This window comes from Kryptolebias marmoratus, linkage group LG11 (genome assembly GCF_001649575.2).
Source record: "Kryptolebias marmoratus isolate JLee-2015 linkage group LG11, ASM164957v2, whole genome shotgun sequence".
Taxonomy (NCBI): domain Eukaryota; kingdom Metazoa; phylum Chordata; class Actinopteri; order Cyprinodontiformes; family Rivulidae; genus Kryptolebias; species Kryptolebias marmoratus.
The window spans coordinates 24,513,159-24,519,812 of record NC_051440.1 but is presented as its reverse complement, the minus strand read 5'-3'; positions in this window follow the sequence as shown (position 1 = coordinate 24,519,812).

Sequence of the window (6,654 nt, the reverse complement as noted above, 5' to 3'; positions counted from 1 at the left end):
TTTGGGAAATGTGCCATAGACCCAATGAGGCTTCATCTGCCCATCCCTAGTCCTCACTGCAGCCTTAAGTACTCCTCCAAGTCCCATCAGCTTGATCAGCCACAGGTGTGAGAGGAGTGGTGATGAGGCGTCCGTCACCAGCTCAGGAGACGCCCACCAGGAAGTGCTCACACACACACAAACCACCAATCACCACACATAATTAAGCAAAATGGATACACAGTGTGTCATTTGGTTATTATTAGGGTGCACTTGAGAGATCAGGAAAATATTTAACAAGTTTTATGCATTTTAAACACTGTTTGTGATTTAAATTTGAAAATATTCAGCTACTTCCTCCAGCTGAATTGTCAATAGATTCTATTGCAGCCCATATCTGGATCTCTGATAAAATAAAAGATTGTGAAGGAGCTGCCAAAATATCCTTGCCATTTTGGCATGACATCTCTGTTTAATAGCAGCTGATACCATTTCCCTGAACTGTTCTGACAATATGGAGCTGATTATGTGAGGCCATGCCCGGCTGCAACAAGGGCTTAATTAAATCAGTTTGTGAGTGGATCAATTGAAAAGCCCTCTGTGGTGAACAGTGTTTGCTCTGACAGAAAGGATGAGAGCTGGAGCCCCCCTGTGCAGCAAACTAATAACCCAATAAGCTCACATGAATTGCAAAGGAGAATTGAACAATGAAAGCTGGACAAAGTTCTGAAATGGCAATTCCTATTTTAAGTGGTTGACTTTAGTTTTAATGGGTTTTGGGCTTAACTTTTTAAGCTTGTTTTGCAAAACAAGCTTTATATTTAATGAAGCCAAAGACAATAAAGCTTTATCTTTGCTATGCTTTTCAAAAACAAAAGGCCAAATTAAACCTTAGGTGCTGTAGGGTGCACATGATGCCTCTTGTTTAAGCTGGAAACATAGTAGTTCTTGCTTTTTTTACATCCTGCAAGCAACCGTTTGTGTTGATGTTCAGCTGCACCAAAACGTTCCTCTCAAGGGTGAACAGTTTTCACTGCAGCCATAGGTGGTGATGATGCACCAATTAATTTATGGATTATTTAAAAGACAAGAAGCAGAAGCATAGTTTAAAGGATTTCTCAAGGATTTACCCATGTGTTAATAGAAGCAGGTCTCCTCACACTGTTTTCACAAAACAAACATCCTTTTCTTCTCTTGGATTCACCTGCAGTCTTTGTTGTATTTTTGGCACCACCATTTTAGATGGAAGAGGCGTGCACTGCAGCGTGCACAGTCAGAACAGTTACTGCCAACCATTTCTTTATTTATTCAATATTTTTGACAACAAACACCATTTTTCCACACTAATTTGCGACTCCATTGCACTAGTTGAATATTTTGGTGCACAACTTCAACTAACACTTTTATTTGTAATGTAACTAGTGGCACTTTTGCTAAACTAGTTGGAGCAAAGGTCATACTAGTTAGCCAATTTGTTGCACTTGTAGCCAGAAAGTCCCGAGTGTTTGTTGAACTAGTGCACCAAATGTGCAACTAGTACAGTGTAGTCCTGCACTAGGGGGTGAAATGATCTTGACATCAAGGATATTGAATAAACAAATAAACAGACAAACATTTTGACGTGCACGGTGACAAAATCTGGCTGCATGTGCTCGACCTCTGAGGAGGCTGCAGACCTTAACAGACTAAATTTCCATCATAGGCAGAGAGGACATGAAAAGCACCAACATGCAGGTTTTCCCCCTTAAACTGATGAACTTTAAACAAGAACTAGGTGAACAAACTACGTATTATTATTATTATTAAGGTCCTGATGGGCTCTATAATGAACAAAACTATGTGCACATAAAGTAAAAATGTGCACATGCATTATTTTTTGTGTGCATGAATGATTTTCTTGATTAACATATCAACTGTGTAACATTACTGCATAAGAGAGCAAAGTGGAATGAGCATGCAAACCTTGACATTAGGTTGTTTTAGACAGATGCGTGCGTGCCTGTGTGTGTGTGTGGTTTTCTTTTCTTCAGGTAAAAAATGGCAAACTATCCCCGGCTTCCCTTGTTTTTGCCTGCCAGCATCGATCTGGATGCACCGTGAAGCTGGAGCTCTTTTTTGCAGGGTGGATGTAAATTTCTGTGTGCAACAAGATCTCAGCATAAACTTCCTGTTTTAAAGTGTACTCTAAGGGAGAAGAGGAACGTTGTTGTCAACAATACAACAGCAACTTCACAGCGCAACAACACATTTACATTGTGAACTTTTTGAGAGTGGAGTTGTTTTAGGATGGCATAAATCAACTTTGGTCTTGTCCCTGCTTGGAGTAGCAGTAAAGGTTGTATCTCACTGGGCTGTGAATGTTGAAGAGCAGTTGGTGACTCAAAATAGAGAGAAAATAGACAAATTTTCAGATTCTGTCTCATAAAAATTTTGTTTCCAACCAAGTGCTCAGTGAGACATGTGGTTGTGTTTAAGTGGCCAATTTTTGAAAATCACAGCCTGTTTTTATGTTCACAGCTTGCATAATTGTATTCTAGGCCATGCACATTATTTCACTGGCCACCACCGCCCACATTATACCCACACAGGTGTAGATTTTAGACCTGAACATTCAGAGCTGTAGTCTTGGATGTATTTTTGTAAGAGTAGAGCTCCTGTGCAGGTATTAAAATAAGTGATCTAAAATGAACAGAAACTAAAATGAGAGGGATTCAAGCAGCCTGCAACAACTCTGTGACTTTTGAGATAAATCATGTCACACTAATGTTTTGAACATGTTCAAAATTCAAGCAACTTCAAATTCAGGCTTTCCCACAGCCTCATTTTGGAAAGATTTTGATTGTTTATGACCTTTCTACTAAATTTCACTTCAAAAGACCTGAACTATCCCTTTAAAGACACAATGAACCCCAGCAGTGACTTTCTTTCAGTGCAGTGTTTCTGGCATTGAAGGCATAAAATCCTAATGTCAGCCATGATAACAGAAAGCATGTTTAAAGGATTTTAAAGGATTTTTGATTCGTTTGTGTTCCACGAAGAAAAAGCTGACTTTATGCTTCAGGACATATAAATGAGCAACAATCTGATTGAAGAGAAGGATTAAAGACAAACAGGATCAGCAGGCACAAATCTTTCTTTCAGAAAATATATTTAATCTTTATCATCAAAATTAATCTTTAGGGAACGCTTCACTATTTCTATTTCTTTGTATGTGAAAAAGGCAAATAAACAGGTTTAAAAAACCTTTTTAAAAGTCAAAAACATCTGTGTTCAGTACAGCCCCTAGATTTTTTTTTTTTCATCCTCTACATGAGAAGTTTTACTCGTTGTATTATGATTTATTCTCCTTCACAGAAATGAGAAGACGGTTGCCTGCCAGGCAGGTTGTAGTTGATTAGTGCAGTAAAATCGAGTCGTCTGTGGTGAAATCCCACGGAGTTGTCTGTCAGCTCCTCTAGTTAGCTGCCTTTCCTGGAGTTCATGCTAATGTTATGCTGCAAGCTTTCACATTTAAAGTCTTTCCCTCCACAGATAGTTGTTGTGGGTAATGAGAGCATATAGTTTAAAAGGCTGCTGCGTGAGTGGGGGAGGATTCAGAAAAAAGCAGCTTTTTATTCTTTAATTACCACAGAACAAAACAAGTACAAAAGCCTCTAACCCTTATTAACACTTATAGACAAGTTGACCCACCCTGATCACTTTATTCAACAACAGAGCAGAGGTTCAGCAAAGACACGAGCACAAGCCTTCACGATTATTAATTATTAATCAGTGGGTTCATCTTTAGCTTGTCTTCATCTCAGCACACCAAGAAACATGGCCCAGTTTTCCAATAATCTGTTAAATGCTAACTGCTTGATGGTTAATGCATCACTTTCTAACTCGTGTATGAATGCAGAACTTTGTTCAAATTAAATTTGGTTCAGAAATAATCTGCCTTTCTTTCAAGTTCATCCCTGAAATCGAAATATTCAATAAATCAAAGAGATTAGATGAGGCGGGAAAGCTGTGACAGCCATGTGTTTTTGTTATTGCACAAGCTTTTTCTCAAACTGGGCTCCAGGTAATAAAAGTGAATTTTCTTTTTATTATATTAAGCAATAAACTGCTGCAGGATTCTGTAATTTGTGGAGTAAAGTGGTGTAATGAAATTTAAAGCAACTGAAATTACGACAACTTTATAGTTTTGTCATACTTGAATTTGGGGGGGTTCTGTTGTCGGTTGTGTTAGCAAAATGTGTCATAAATCACTGGACCGACTGTAACCATCAGATAGTAATCAATAGAAGTAAATCTACAGCTGATTAAATTTGAGTCAATCAAAATCAATATGGTTTCCACAGCTAGTTAACCTTAGTCAACACAAAAACAGAAATAACTGAATCATTTTAACAACAACTGGGCTAAAGTTTGGTGGGGTAAGTCTGTCACAGCACATACTCAGAGTGTTTTTATACATCTTGCATGATCTTGTAGTCTGACATGAGATTGTGCAAAGTTTCATTTACAAGGTTTAACTAAAATAGCTACAGCTCCATCATATCTTAACTTAAGATATCTTAGTTTAAAATGTTTCCATGGCATGTAAGGGGATGGCCTGTATGCATCCCTTCATAGCTTTTAATTTTCACATGTGGACACAAGAATATGTTGAAAAGGTTCAAAAAATATATCGTCATATGTGAAAACATTTTAAAGTTTGCCTTTTTTTGTAAGGGTCCAGAAGAAAAACCCTGACATCCCAGGTCAGAGAGAATCTATAGTTCCTCCAGCAAGTTCTGGGACTTACTCATGGTCTCATTGCAACAATTGTTGACTGAAAAATCGTCAAACAGAAGGGACCAGGATGTGTTTTGATCAGATGCCTGATCCACCTCGGCTGACTTCTTTTTCCAAGTTACTCTCAGATGACAGAACTTCTCAGCACATCTCTAAGGCTGAGCTCGGTCATGTCATGATGCAGGAGTTTGTGTTCAGTTTTGAAAGTTACATTTTTTACTGTGCTTACAGTTATTCAGTAATAATTTTCCTTGTTGTTTTACTTGGATATTTGGTGCGTTTGAACTTGCTTAGGTTTCTAACTCAGTTCTCCTGGTTATTCATCTCGTAACAGCTGCACCTCAGTTGCTTATCAAGCTCACCTGCCCCTCATTTCTATTCACCCTCCGTGTTTAAATAGTCATTGGCTTCTCGAGGTAATTGTGACATCCTACTGTTCGCTGCATTGATGGTTCTCTGGTCTGCTGTGCCGGTGCCTTCCATGTGTTTTCAGTTATTGATAATCTCTGGCTCTGGAGTACCCCTACTGTGTTCTGGTTTGTTTTGCTGCATTGCCTGTTCCTCATTCAACCCTGCTGCACTTTGGATCCCAGTCTACTCCAAACATGACAGGCCACCCTACAGAGGAAGCTCGTTTCAGTTGCTTTTATCCAGGATCTTGACATCCCAGGTCGAGTTTAATCCACACGAGAAACAAATGACTCATTTTATAACATTAGAGGGAGTAAATCCCACTAAATACATATACATTCCCAAACTACAGCTGCAGGTTTAACCTCTATTCTTCATGCTTTCCGCGTCTCTTCCCATTTTTCCCTTTCAGCACTGTTGAATGAAAGGTTTATTCATCTAGAACGTTTTAGAAAGAGGCATTTTGTTTTCACAACTGTGATACCATCAGTGTATATGTGTTTACATTCATCCATGTGTCTTTGCTGTAGAGTAGGTAATCACAGCTGTCTGAATTTGCATTTTTGTCATCCTTTATGTATCTGCTCACTGAAGCTGTATGGGCTGCTTACCTGAACACATCTTCAGCCCATTCATTCTCAATCCTAAATCTGCCTTGATGTCTTGGCTTCTGAGGATGTAATGTGACTGGCGGCAGAGTAGTGCCCATCCTCGCTTCCTGCCTATTATGAATCAGGCTTCCATTCTGTACAGTATTGCTGTCGTAGCCACTTTTTCTCAAATACTGCACAGACAGGCTGCAAGAAGAGTCTTGTAGTATTCCATTAAATGCTTGTCAGATCATCTCTGCACCCTTTGACTACTGAGAGCAAAGGAAAGATTTTCTCAAATAAAATGCTCTGGGGCATCCAAAAACTGCTTTTCTTTCCATTCCTTTTTCTTCCTAAAACCTATTTGAACTCACAACTTAACAACAGTTTCTAACCTCACAAAACAGCAATGTCTTCATCCCTTGCTGAATTAATCATGCAAAGTTTAATTAGTGACATTTCTGAGGGAATGCCGTGGTCCAAACATTTGTATGCTTGTGCTATTTCACCTTACCCTAAAATGAAAGGTTATATTATATTTCAATTCTCAGACTTTTTTTTTTTTCACTACAGTATTACCCATCCGGAAAATTGCTTCCGGCAGTAACAGTCTCTTGGGTACTAAGTAGACTTTCAACTGTAAAGTAGACTTTCACCTTAGATCTAAATATGCTCCAAACTACAGGTTTGACATTCAGTGTCTGAAATAGAGTCATTTTGTATTTTTAAAGTTGACAATTCAACTAGCTAGTTTTGTAAAGTTAAATTACCATTTATGTTGAATATAGTTTTTTTTTACATTTTAAAGCAATCAAATGATCAATTACTAGATTAAACCACGATGCAACAGAATGATGTCTGTCTTTCAAAGCATTGTTTAAAAATTTACAATCAG